This window comes from Bombina bombina, chromosome 4, assembly GCF_027579735.1.
Source record: "Bombina bombina isolate aBomBom1 chromosome 4, aBomBom1.pri, whole genome shotgun sequence".
In the NCBI taxonomy this organism is placed as follows: Eukaryota; Metazoa; Chordata; class Amphibia; order Anura; family Bombinatoridae; genus Bombina; species Bombina bombina.
The window spans coordinates 677,100,331-677,115,186 of NC_069502.1; the positions used below are offsets into that span (position 1 = coordinate 677,100,331).

The 14,856-nt window shown below is 45.1% G+C and overlaps 1 protein-coding gene across 1 annotated transcript in view; it reads left to right on the top strand.

Moving 5' to 3' along the window:
* The window catches only part of LOC128657758 (G-protein coupled receptor family C group 6 member A-like), a 116,504-nt gene that overhangs the window by 36,712 nt on the left and 64,936 nt on the right, over positions 1 to 14,856 (top strand). The gene's annotated exons all lie outside the window — the stretch shown is intronic.

The window sequence follows — 14,856 nt, forward strand, 5'->3', positions numbered from 1 at the left end:
AGGAATATCACACTTTCTGGCCACAAAAGTGATGGAAAAGTTCTTTCAAGGGGACTAACACCTGGACTGTGGCATGCCGGAGGGGGATCCATGGCAAAACTCCCATGGAAAATTACATAGTTGATGCAGAGTCTGTTTTTAATCCATAAAGGGCAAAAATCACCTAAAATTCCTAAATTGTTTGGAATAACGTGCTTTAAAACATCAGGTATGATGTTGTATCGTTCAGTTAGTGTAAGGGTTACGCCCGCTTCACAGTGACAGACCAAACTCCCCGTTTAACGCACCGCAAACAACCGCAAACAGTCCATTTGCACAACCGCAAACTCCCCATTTGCACAAGGTTGGATACCAAGTAGGCCATGTCCCGTTCCTTGTCCTCACTGATGTCACTGCGCGTGCAATCACTTCCTGGGGTAACAGAAAATGCTCCACCCACAAGATGCTCCTATTATATTACTGCACTGAGGATGCTGCCTGTATCTGTGTGTCCTGCTCCTTGGCCGGAGAGCACAGGGGACACCAGGTCGAGCTGCTGAATGAGGCTTCTGAGAAGAAGAAAAAGAAACTGAGAAATGTTCTGCAGAAACTGACCACAAAGAGAGAGGAGACTGAGAAAAGAGTCTAGAGTCTGCAGAAGCACAGTAGAGGGGTGCAAGAGAAAGCAGCTGGTGTAACAGAGAGACTGACTGCCCTGATTAGGGACATCAGGAAACAGCTGGAAGACCTAGAGAAGCGAGTCCTGAGTGAGATCACCCGGCATCAGGAGCAGGTTTTACTCACAATCTCTGATCTGATCCAGCAGCTGGGAAAAAGAGAACGACGAGCTAACCAGGAAGATTTGTCACATTGAGGAGCTGTGCAACATGACTGACCCATTAACTGTCCTACAAAAACAGGAATCACACAGAGATGAGATGCTTGGTCGGTCCTCCTACTTCCAATTTGGGGCACTGCGCATGCAATCTAATGTGCCACCAGATAGGAGTGGTGTGTTAACTAGTACTATTCTTATCAGTTTAATTCCTGTTACATCCCCTATCAGGGGACGTGTATATTGCATCGATTTTAGGAACCCGGAGATGATTTTAGGAACCGAGAGATGGAAAAAGATGCTTGGTCGGTCCGGCCACGAGATATATAGATACATAGATTAGATAGATAGATCAATAGATGCAATAGATACATTTGATGATAGATATGATAGATAGATAGATTTGATAGATAGATAGATAGATAATTTCCCAGACAGAGAATTATAAGACGGGCGGTCTGTGACCCATGGTAAGGTTCCCAGAGGCAGTTGCGGGGCCCGAGGCTCTGAATTTGGGGCACTGCGCGTGCAATCTACTGTGCCACCAGATATGAGTGGTGTGTTAAGTAGTACTATTCTTATCAGTTTAATCCCTGTTACGTCCCATATCAGGGGACGTGTATATGGCATTGATTTATGAAATTTTGGCCGTGTACCTTCCACTGCGGTGTCCCAATAGCTACAAATTTTTGGATTGCCTCAAACTCCACCAGCTTGTATGGTAAAAGCTGGCGGGCTAAGAGTTCAGACAAGCCAGCTGTCAGACGCCGCGCAAGGGGGTAAGTTTGTGACAAAGGCTTCTTACGCTCAAACATGTACTTGACAGACACCTTTACAGACACCGCGTCAAGGTTCCGAGTGGAAGCTGTAGAAGATTGGGTGTCCTGTGTTAACCAGTCAACTATGTGCTCCGAAGTTTTCTAATTCAGGGTACGTGGCCTCTGAACACTGGGCATTATTCTAGGGACAAAGGGAATCACAGCACCACGACCATGACGGCCCCTGTGGGGTGGCCTGCCTCTGCCTGTCATTTTTTTTAAAATTAGTGGTACTATGCGTGCAAGCTACTGTGACAACAGATATGAGTGTTGTGTTAAGTAGTACTATTCTTATCAATTTAATCCCTGTTACATCCCCTATCAGGGGACGTGTATATGGCATGGATTTTAGGAACCGGGAGATGGAAAAAGATGCTTGGTCGGTCCTCCTACTTCAAATTTGGGGCACTGCACGTGCAATCTAATGTGCCACCAGATAGGAGTGGTGTGTTAAGTAGTGATTTTTAAAGCCACAGTGCAGCACCAGAGGCCAGAAAAATTTGGCAAGTACACATGCCTGAAAAATTAGGTATTGCAGACGCTGCTGTAGCAGCGGCCAGAAAAATTGATGTTTGTTTCCCTGGCAGAAAGTGCCCTAAAACATGGCGGCTTGAACCCTAGTTGGTGGCGCAAGTCATCCTGCATTTGGAGATAAAATACAGCAGCGTGTGGACCATTTTTAGCCCAAGGCAGCTCATCTCATCAGGCCTTTTTTACTCGAATGTATCGCCCAATGTCAGTCCCTTCAGGATCCATCCCTCATTCATCTTAATAAAGGTGAGGTAATCGAGACTTTTTTGACCTAGGCGACTTTGCTTCTCAGTGACAATACCTCCTGCTGCACTGAAGGTCCTTTCCGACAGGACACTTGAAGCGGGACAGGCCAGAAGTTCTATGTCAAATTGGGATAGCTCAGGCCACAGGTCAAGCCTTCACACCCAGTAGTCAAGGGGTTCATCGCTCCTCAGAGTATTGAGATCTGTAGTTAATGAGAGATAGTTTGCTACCTGTCGGTCGAGTCATTCTCTGAGGCTGGACCCCGAAGGGCTGTGGCGAAGCATAGGAGTTAAAAAGGTCCGCATGTCCTCCATCAACAACACGTCTGTAAAGCGTCCTGTCCTTGCCGGCGTGGTCATGGGAGGAGTATTACTTTCACCTCTTCCCCTGTTAGATTCCCGTTCTGCTGTGACATCACCCTTGAACTGCTCCATCCTTGCCGACTTGCGGGGATTCTGTAACATTTCAAGCACTTTATGCTTATACCGGGGGTCTAGTAGCGTGGACACCCAGTACAGTTCGTTCTCCTTCAGCTTTTTTATACGAGTGTCCCTCAACAGGCACGACAGCATGAAAGACCCCATTTGCACAAGGTTGGATGCCGAGCTACTCATGTCCCGTTCCTCGTCCTCACTGATCTCACTGAAGGTATCTTCTTCCCCCCAGCCACATACAACACCAAGGGTACCAGATAGGTTACAACAACGAGCACCCTGGGATGCCTGTTGTGCTTGGTCTTCCTCATCCTCCTCAAAGCCACATTCCTCCTCTGACTCCTCTTCCTCACAATCTTCTTCCTGCGTTGCTGCTGGTCCAGCAAGCGATGCTGATAAGGCTGTTTCTGGTGGTGATGGTGACCACAACTCTTCCTCTTCACGCTCATCTATGGCCTGATCCAGCACTCTTCGCAGGGCACGCTCCAGGAAGAAAACAAATGGTATGATGTCGCTGATGGTGCCTTCGGTGCGACTGACTAGGTTTGTCACCTCCTCAAAAGGACGCATGAGCCTACAAGCATTGCGCATGAGCGCCCAGTAACGTGGCAAAAAAATTCCCAGCTCCCTGGTCATACAAATGCTCGTTAACGGCTTTTTCTTGTTGGAGCAGGCGGTCAAACATTAGGAGTGTTGAATTCCAACGTGTCGGGCTGTCGCAAATCAAGCGCCTCACTGGCAGGTTGTTTCGCCGCTGGATATCTGACAAGTGCACCATGGCCGTGTAGGAACGCCTGAAATGGCCACACACCTTCCTGGCCTGCTTCAGGATGTCCTGTAAGCCTGGGTACTTATGCACAAAGCATTGTACAATCAGATTACACACATGTGCCATGCACGGCACATGTGTCAACTTGCCCAATTTCAATGCCGCCACCAAATTACTTCCGTTGTCAGAAACCACTTTGCCGATCTCCAGTTGGTGCGGAGTCAGCCACTTATCCACCTGTGCGTTCAGGGCGGACAGGAGTGCTGCTGCGGTGTGACTCTCTGCTTTCAGGCAAGTCAACCCCAATACGGTGTGACACTGCTGTATCCGGGATGTGGAATAGTACCTGGGGAGCTGGGGGGGTGCCGTTGATGTGGAGCAAGACGCAGCAGCAGAAGAGGACTCAGCCGAGGAGGTTATGGAAGAGGATGGAGTAGGAGGAGTAGAGGAGGTGGCAGCAGGCCTGCCTGCAAGTCGTAGCGGTGTCACCAACTCCTCTGCAGAGCCAGGCATTCCATGCTTGGCAGCTGTCAGCAGGTTTACCCAATGCGCAGTGTAGGTGATATACCTGCCCTGACCATGCTTAGCAGACCAGCTATCAGTGGTCAGATGGACCCTTGCCCCAACACTGTGTGCCAGACATGCCATTACTTCCTTTCGCACAATCGAGTACAGGTTGGGGATTGCCTTTTGTGCAAAGAAATTTCGGCCGGGTACCTTCCACTGTGGTGTCCCAATAGCTACAAATTTTTGGAACGCCTCAGACTCCACCAGCTTGTATGGTAAAAGCTGGCGGGCTAAGAGTTCAGACAAGCCAGCTGTCAGACGCCGGGCAAGGGGGTGACTTGGTGACATTGGCTTCTTACGCGCAAACATGTCCTTGACTGACACCTGACTGTGGGCAGATGAGCAGGAACTGCTCTGGAAGAGAGACAGATTGGCGGATGGTTGAGAGGGGGCAAGGAGCACAGCAGTGGTTGACGTGGCTGAAGATGCTGGACCAGGAGGAGGATGGCGGCTTTGAGTTTGTGTGCTGCTTGTCCTCATGTGTTCATCCCATAGGCGTTTGTGATGTGAGATCATGTGCCTTCGCAAAGCAGTTGTACCTAGGTGGGTGTTGGACTCAGTTTCTTTTGGCACAGGTTGCAAATGGCATTGCTGTTGTCAGAGGCAGACACATAAAAAAAATGCCACACTGCTGAGCTCTGCGATGACGGCATTCTGGTGGTGGCAACAGCATGCGTTGATTGGCGTGCTGTCTGGCTGACCCCGGGTGCCGATGCATGCTGTCTGACTGTGCCACTAGCTCCTTGCGATGACCTCCCCCTGCTTCCAACTCATCTCCTTCTCCTGCTGCTCTCTGTCTCCCCATCTGAACTTTACCCCTGTTCTTCTTCTCTTTTACCTGGTGCCCACGTGACATGCACGGACGCATTGTCATCATCAACCCCTTCACTTGTATCTGACAACTCAACAATGGATGCAACAGCGGGTACAACATCATCATCATCACACCGTGCGTCGTCCATGTCTGTAATGCTGCCTGACTGAGACATATCACAGTTATCTACATCCTCTGTCAATGATGGTTGCGCATCACTCATTTCTTCACACTGAGGTGTACATAACTCCTCTGACAGATCAAGTGAGGCGGCTGCGGTGCTAGTGTCTGTGGTGGTGGCAGGAGGGCGAGTGGTAAGTTGAGAGGTGCCCGAAGCTAAGCTAGAGGAGGAGGATGGTGCGTCAAGGTTACGAGCGGAAGCTGTAGAAGATTGGGTGTCCTGTGTTATAAAGTCAACTATTTCATCAGAACTTTTCGTGTTCATGGTACGTGGCCTAACACTGGACATTATTCTATGGCCAAAGGGAATCACAGCACCATGACCACGACGGCCCTTGCGGGTTGGTCTGCCTCTGCCTGTCATTTTTTTTCCATTAGTGCTACTATGCATGCAAGCTACTGTGAGTGGGCACAGTATACGCTGTGAGCCTGACACAAAAAACCAGACTGATGTTTCACAGTGAAAAAAAATAATTTTGAAACAATTTACACTACTGTTACAACAAATATGTGTGGTTGCACTAGTTGGCAAGTGGGCCTGGCACACACGCTGGCAGGAAGGCAACTGCTATTAGAATACACTAGCAGACTGATGTTTCACAGTCCAAAAAGTTTTTTTTTTTAATTTACACTACTGTTACAACAGATATGAGTGGTGGCACTAGTTGGCAAGTGGGCCTGGCACACACGCTGGCAGGCAGGCAACTGCAATTTGATTACACTAGCAGACTGATGTTTCACAGTCAAAAAAGTTTTTTTTAAAAAATTTGCACTACTGTTACAACATATATGAGTGGTGGCACTAGTTGGCAAGTGGGACTGGCACACACGCTGGCAGGCAGGCAACTGCTATTCGATTACACTAGCAGACTGATGTTTCACAGTCAAAAAAGTTTTTTTTTTTTAATTTACACTACTGTTACAACAGATATGAGTGGTGGCACTAGTTGGCAAGTGGGCCTGGCACACACGCTGGCAGGCAGGCAACTGCAATTAGATTACACTAGCAGACTGATGTTTCACAGTCAAAAAAGTTTTTTTTTTTTAAATTTACACTACTGTTACAACAGATATGAGTGGTGGCACTAGTTGGCAAGTGGGCCTGGCACACACACTGGCAGGCAGGCAACTGCTATTAGATTACACTAGCAGACTGATGTTTCACAGTCAAAAAAGATTTTTTTTTTAAATTTACACTACTGTTACAACAGATATGAGTGGTGGCACTAGTTGGCAAGTGGGCCTGGCACACACGCTGGCAGGCAGGCAACTCAACTGCTATTAGATTACACTAGCAGACTGATGTTTCACAGTCAAAAAAGTTTTTTTTTTTAAATTTACACTACTGTTACAACAGATATGAGTGGTGGCACTAATTGGCAAGTGGGCCTGGCACACACCCTGGCAGTCAGGCAACTGCTATTAGATTACACTAGCAGACTGATGTTTCACAGTCAAAAAAGTTTTTTTTTTAATTTACACTACTGTTACAACAGATATGAGTGGTGGCACTAGTTGGCAAGTGGGCCTGGCACACACGCTGGCAGGCAGGCAACTGCTATTAGATTACACTAGCAGACTGATGTTTCACGGTCAAAAAAGTTTTTTTTTTTTTTAAATTTACACTACTGTTACAACAGATATGAATGGTGGAACTAGTTGGCAAGTGGGCCTGGCACACACGCTGGCAGGCAGGCAACTGCTATTAGATTACACTAGCAGACTGATGTTTCACAGTCAAAAAAGTTTTTTTTTTAAAAAAATTACACTACTGTTACAACATATATGAGTGGTGGCACTAGTTGGCAAGTGGGACTGGCACACACGCTGGCAGGCAGGCAACTGCTATTCGATTACACTAGCAGACTGATGTTTCACAGTCAAAAAAGTTTTTTTTTTTTAATTTACACTACTGTTACAACAGATATGAGTGGTGGCACTAGTTGGCAAGTGGGCCTGGCACACACGCTGGCAGGCAGGCAACTGCAATTAGATTACACTAGCAGACTGATGTTTCACAGTCAAAAAAGTTTTTTTTTTTTAAATTTACACTACTGTTACAACAGATATGAGTGGTGGCACTAGTTGGCAAGTGGGCCTGGCACACACGCTGGCAGGCAGGCAACTGCTATTAGATTACACTAGCAGACTGATGTTTCACAGTCAAAAAAGATTTTTTTTTAAAATTTACACTACTGTTACAACAGATATGAGTGGTGGCACTAGTTGGCAAGTGGGCCTGGCACACACGCTGGCAGGCAGGCAACTCAACTGCTATTAGATTACACTAGCAGACTGATGTTTCACAGTCAAAAACGTTTTTTTTTTTTAAATTTACACTACTGTTACAACAGATATGAGTGGTGGCACTAATTGGCAAGTGGGCCTGGCACACACCCTGGCAGTCAGGCAACTGCTATTAGATTACACTAGCAGACTGATGTTTCACAGTCAAAAAAGTTTTTTTTTAATTTACACTACTGTTACAACAGATATGAGTGGTGGCACTAGTTGGCAAGTGGGCCTGGCACACACGCTGGCAGGCAGGCAACTGCTATTAGATTACACTAGCAGACTGATGTTTCACGGTCAAAAGTCTTTTTTTTTTTTTAAATTTACACTACTGTTACAACAGATATGAATGGTGGAACTAGTTGGCAAGTGGGCCTGGCACACACGCTGGCAGGCAGGCAACTGCTATTAGATTACACTAGCAGACTGATGTTTCACAGTCAAAAAAGTTTTTTTTTTAAAATTTACACTAATGTTACACCAGATATGAGTGGATGGCACTGAGCAGCAAGTGGGTACAGTATACACTGTGAGTCTGACACACACGCTGGCAGGCAGGCAAATGCAATTAGATCACACAAGCAGACTGATGTTTCACAGTCAAAAGTTTTTTTTTTAAATTTACACTAATGTTACACCAGATATGAGTGGATGGCACTGAGCAGCAAGTGGGTACAGTATACACTGTGAGTCTGACACACACGCTGGCAGGCAGGCAAATGCAATTAGATCACACAAGCAGACTGATGTTTCACAGTCAAAAGTTTTCTTTTTTTTAATTTACACTATTGTTAAACCAGATATGAGTGGATGGCACTGAGCAGCAAGTGGGCACTGTATACGCTGTGAGCCTGACACACACGCTGGCAGGCAGGCAAATGCAATTAGATTACACAAGCAGACTGATGTTTCACAGTCAAAAAAGTTTTTTTTTTTAAATGTACACTGTTACACCAGATATGAGTGGATGGCACTGAGCAGCAAGTGGGCACAGTATACGCTGTGAGCCTGACACACACGCTGGCAGGCAGGCAGGCAAATGCAATTAGATTACACAAGCAGACTGATGTTTCACAGTCAAAAAAGTTTTTTTTTTTTTAAATGTACACTAATGTTACACCAGATATGAGTGGATGGCACTGAGCAGCAAGTGGACACAGTATACGCTGTGAGCCTGACACACACGCTGGCAGGCAGGCAAATGCAATTAGATTACACAAGCAGACTGATGTTTCACAGTCAAAAAAGTTTTTTTTTTTTTTCATTTAAACTAATGTTACACCAGATATGAGTGGCAAGTGGGCACAGTATACGCTGTGAGCCTGGCACACATGCTGGCAGGCAGGCAACTGCAATTAGATTACACAGGAAAAAAAAAAAAGCAGCCCTAAAAGGGCTTTTTGGGGTGCTGTCTTTACAGCAGAGATCAGATGAGTCCTTCAGGACTGTAGTGAACACTGAATACACTATCCCTCCTCTCACTAAGAATGCAGGATCAGAATTAATCTAAAATGGCTGCTGTCCAGGAGCTGAGAGGGTCTGGGCGGGAGTGTCTGCTGCTGATTGGCTGAAATGTGTCTGCAGACTGTGAGATACAGGGTCAAAGTTTACTCAATGATGACGAATAGGGGGTGGATCGAACATCGCATATGTCGCCCGCCGCGGCGAACGCGAACAAGCTATGTTTGCCAGGAACTATTCGCCGGCAAACTATTCACGACATCACTAGTGGTTGATCGGTTCTCCAAGTCTGCTCACTCTTCCAGGCTTGCCTTCAGCTCAAAGACTTTCTGATCTCTGTGTTCTACATATATCTCGTTTACATGGTTTTCCCACTGACATAGTCTCAGATCGCGGAGTTCAATTTGTTTCCATGTTTTGGAGGTCTTTTTGTAAGCATTTCGGAATCAACATATCTCTTTCTACTGCACATCATCCTCAATCCAACGGACAGACTGAGCGTGTAAGGGGCCTCTAGAACCTTTCCTATGATTACCAGTTCTACTGAAGTCCCTGGAGCAGATCGTATTGTGAAAAATCTCAGTAACCACTGGCAACTCATTCGTCAAAATCTACTTTCCTCTTCCTTAAGACACAAGAGATATGCTGATCGCAGAAGGTGTAAGGCTCCTTTAGTTCGTACTGGAGACAGAGTATTTTTATCCACCAGATTCATACGTCTAAAACAATCTTGTACTAAGTTGGGTCCTAAGTACATTGGACCTTTTCGAATTGTTTCCAAAGTTTGTTCTTCTGCATACCGCCTGGCTTTACCCAAGTCTCTCAAGAACCATCCAGTGTTTCATGTCTCCTTACTCAAGCCAGTCATCTTCAACCGGTACTCTATCAAGAGTAAACCACCTCCTCCACTTTCCATAGAGGGAACTTCTGAGTTTGAAGTCGCCAGATTTTGGATTCCAAGCTACGGGGCAATCGGCTGTACTACCTGGTCCATTGGAAGGGTTATCCTATCTCTGAACGATCTTGGGAACCAGCCTCTCATGTTCATGCTCCAGCTCTTGTCAAGTGTTTTCACAAGAAATACCCTGCCAGGCCTGGTCGGGTCCCCCCGGAGGGGTCTTTGAGGAGGGGGCACTGTCACGCTCGGCCGCTGGGAAGCTCTGGCGGTCCTCTCTGTGTGCTTGATTGGCAGGTAGTCTGAGCCGCCCCTTCCTGATGATGTCACTACCAGGCTTTTTATTCCAGGCTTCCTGTTTCTTCAGTGCCCTTTTGTTTGTTACTCTTTGTGGCTCCTGTGAGGACTTCGCTGTGGAAACTCTCTAACTGCTGATTTTCTGTTGCCAAACTCTGCAAAGACTGACTATGCTGGGTTAACCCTCAAACTTCCTGATAACCTGTTGCCAAACATTGCAAGTACTGTTTATTCTGTGAAACTCTCAATCTGCATGTTTACCTGTTGCCAAACTCTGCAAATACTGTTTATTCAGTGTAAACCTTCAAACTGCTTGATATCTTGTTGCCAAACATTGCAAGAACTGTTTATTCTGAGAAACTCTCAAACTGCATGTTTACCTGTTGCCAAACTCTGCAAATACTGTTTATTCAGTGTAAACTCTCAAACTGCATGAAACCTGTTGCCAATCTCTGCAAGTACTGATTAATCTGTATTAACCCTCAAACTACCTGTTATCCTGTTGTCTAACTCTGCATTTACTGACTATTCAGTATTAACCTACAAACTGCCTGATAACCTGTTGCCAAACTCTGCAAGGACTGACTACACAGTGTTAACCCTAAAACTGCCTGATAACAAGTTACCACTCCTGCATTATTAATTGTTTCTTGTTTTACCCTTCCTCTGTCTGAGTATAAGTGGACTATCCTTGCTCTCCTGATTCTGTGGAAGACATTTCCTGAAACTAGTTCCTTACTCAGAAGTCTATTTGGCTGATATCTTGAAATACTTTGGACTCAGGCTAACCCTGCTCCATATCGTGAGTACATTGTTTTTTAGGGGTTGTCGTGGGGTCACGTCCTGGATTAAACTCAGAGTGCAAGGGTGTTGTTTAAGTTCGCCCTAGCATTTGGGTCTTCTTCTGGACATTTCCTAACCTGACACCAATCCTTCCCCCAAAGAATATGGTTCCAATTGGAAACCTTCTTCAATTTGGAATAAATCCAAGCCTTTTAAGAAACCAAAGCCAGCCTCTAAGTCCGCATGAAGGTACGACCCTCATTCCAGCTGAGCTGGTGGGGGGGGGGGCAGATTAAAATTTTTACAAAACATTTGGGCAGATTCTGTCCAAAATCAATGGATTCAGAGTATTGTCTCTCAAGGGTATCGAATAGGTTTCAGAGTAAGACCTCCTGTGAGAAGGTTTTTTTCTCTCACATGTTCCAGCAAATCCAGTGAAGGCTCAGGCTTTTCTGAAGTGTATTTCAGATCTAGAGCTTTCAGGAGTAATCATTCCAGTTCCATTTCAGGAACAGGGTCTGGGGTTTTATTCAAATCTATTCATTGTCCCAAAAAAAGAAAATTCATTCAGGCCAGTTCTTGATCTGAAAATTTTGAATCATTTTGTAAGAGTGCCAACTTTCAAAATGGTGACTATAAGGAATATTCTGCCTTTTGTTCAGCAAGATCATTATATGTCCACAATCGACTTACAGGATGCAGATCTTCATATTCCGATTCATCCAGATCACTATCAGTTTTTGAGATTCTCTTTTCTAGACAAGCATTACGAATTTGTCACTCTTCCATTTGGCTTAGTGACAGCTCCAATAATTTTTTCAAAGGTTCTCGGTGCCCTACTCTCTGTAATCAGAGAATAGGGTATTGTAGTGTTTCCTTATTTGGACGATATGTTGGTACTAGCTGTCTTTACATTCTGCAGAATCTCACATGAATCAATTAGTGTTGTTTCTTCAAAGACATGGTTGGAGGATCAATTTACCAAAAAGTTCCTTGATTCCTCAGACAAGGGTCACCTTTTTAGGTTTCCAGATAGATTCAGTATCCATGACTCTGTCTCTAACAGACAAGAGACGAATAAAATTAGTTTCAGCTTGTCGAAACCTTCAGTCTCAATCATTCCCTTCAGTGGCTATGTGCATGGAAGTTTTAGGTCTCATGACTGCAGCATTGGACATGATCCCCTTTGTTCGTTTTCATATGAGACCTCTTCAGCTTTGTATGCTGATTCAATGGTGCAGGGATTATACAAGGATATCACAATTAATATCTTTAAATACCAATGTTCGACTCTCTCTAACTTGGTGGTTAGATCACCATTGTAAAGCTCAAGGGGCCTCTTTTGTTTGTCCAACCTGGACTGTAATCACAACAGATGCAAGTCTTTCAGGTTGGGGAGATGTCTGGGGATCTCTGACAGCACAAAGGGTTTGAAAATCTCAAGAGGCGAGGTTACCAATCAATATTTTAGAATACCATGCTATTTTCAGGGCTCTTCAGGTTTGGCATCTGTTAAAGAGAAAACCATTCATTTGTTTTCAGAGAGACAATATCCCAACTGTGGCATATGTCAATCATCAGGGTGGGACTCACAGTCCCCTAGCTATGAAAGAAGTATCTCGGATACTTTCTTGGGCGGAATCCAGCTCTTATCTAATTTCTGCGGTTCATATCCCAGGTGTAGACATTTGGGAAGCGGATTATCTCAGCCATCAGACTTTACATCCGGAGGAGTTGTCTCTCCATCCAGATGTGTTTTTTCAGATTGTTCAGATGGGGGGGTCTTCTAGAAATAGATCTAATGGCTTCCCATCTAAACAAGAAACTTCCCAGGTACTTGTCCAGGTCCAGGGATCCTCAGGCGGAGTCGGTGGATGTTTTAGCAGTTCCTTGGCTTTACCAACCTGCTTATATCTTCCCGCCTCTAGTTCTTCTTCCAAGAGTGACCTCCAAGATCATCATGGAACAATTGATTGTGTTTCTGGTAGCACCAGCATGGCCTCACAGGTTTTGGTATGTGGATCTTGTCCGGATGTCCAGTTGCCAACCTTGGCCACTTCATTTAAGACCAGACCTTCTGTCTCAAGGACCATTTTTCCATCAGGATCTCAAATCGTTAAATTTGAAGGTATGGAAATTTAATGATTAGTGCTTAGTCATAGAGGTTTCTCTGACTCAGTGATTGATACTATGTTACAGGCTCATAAATCTGTTTCTAGGAAGATTTATTATCGAGTTTGGAAGACTTATATTTCATGGTGTTCTTCTCATAAATGCTCCTGGCATTCTTTTAGAATTCCTAGAATTTTACAGTTTCTTTAGGATGGTTTGTCTGCAAGTTCATTGAAGGGACAAATCTCTGCTCTTTCTGTTTTATTTCACAGAAAGATTGCTAAGCTTCCTGATATTCACTGTTTTGTGCAGGCTTTGGTTCATAGCAAGCCTGTCATTAAATCAATCTCTCCTCCTTGGAGTCTTAGTTTGGTTTTGAAGGCTTTTCAGGTTCCTCCTTTTGAGCCTATGCATTCTTTGGATATTAAACTACTTTCTTGAGACTTCCGGTGAGGGAGGTGCTGTGCAGACTACCTGCGCACAGGTGTTGTGAGAGAACGCCGTTCTATCGCTCCCCGCTCCTAGCCACCTATCCTGGAGTGCTTACCAGGTGTTTTTTGTGGCGCTCTGCGAGGCTTCGGCCCGCCCGAGTTAAGGAGTCTCTGACTAGCTGGAGCAGCAAGCGACCTGGTCGCGAAGAAATCTTTTTTATTTTCAAGGGACCCTCCCTGTAAGCGGCCCCCGGAGGGAAAAAGGCTACCCTGGCACATTGAAGCTGTTACCGGTAAAGCGGATCTGAACAGCTGAGCAGGGTAAATAGTGGCGGCGGTGTAGATCCTGGTCATCTACTGCAGCAAGCTCCCCGCTGACACCCCGAGGAGGAACAAGGGGGAATAGAGGAGGCGGTACCAGCTCCTGTCTACCCGTTACAGCAGACCTGCTATAGACAGACGCTCGAAGCACACGGACACAGACAGTGATTAGCAGGGCACTAGCTTACCTGTGTGGCTGCACCAAGGAGAGGAGGTGTGCAGCTGAGAATAAACTGCAGGTGCTCCCCAGTGCCCTATGAAGATCGGAGAAGCGAGAACTGGGGTAAGACAGACTTGCGCTGAGAGCGTAAATTGAGTGTGGAAATACATGCCATGACAAGACGCAGTGTTAAAAGCATAAGATAATCGATTACCCATATCGCAGAACTCAGCTTTCCTCTGTTCCCTTGCTGTACTTGACTTACCTAGATTGTATTTTCGCTTTGCCGGTGATCCTCTGGCCTACCCAGAAAAGGCTGGGAAAGAAAGTAACAATCCTACATCCTGTAAGGATAAGTTGGATAAAGTATAGCTCTAAGTTTATTATGGGACCTGCTGCTACAATTATCCCTCTAAATATCCCTTTAAGTCATACTGAAAAGACCTGCCACTGAAATACGCTAATACTGGATATAAATGCTCCTATTTACGGCTGGCCCCTACATACCATGACTGCAATTAACTGCTACTAACCATCATCTATAATAGTGTAACTGATGTTCTTTAAGACATTTATTACTGGCCTTTAAAATTGACTGCCTGATACTCCACATCCTTTGGATTAATATATGGGACACTATTTAAAATATTATTCAGTGCTGTTATAGGCTTTTTTTTTGTCTTGAAAAAGAGGAAAAAGGGGCTTAAGCCCTAAAATATAGGCATGTCTTGCTAGCATATTCTACTGATCTGGAAATATAATCGCTAGTTACAGCTGGTTACCTTTGCAATAATCTTTTCTGTTACAGGAATTTATGAAATTTTGTATTCTTGCTAGCATAAAAATCTTTTTGATTAAGGCTGTGCTGCTATAGGTATTTATGTGTTTGCTGGTCTAAATTATATACTTAAGATGTTGCTTATGTAAAGTA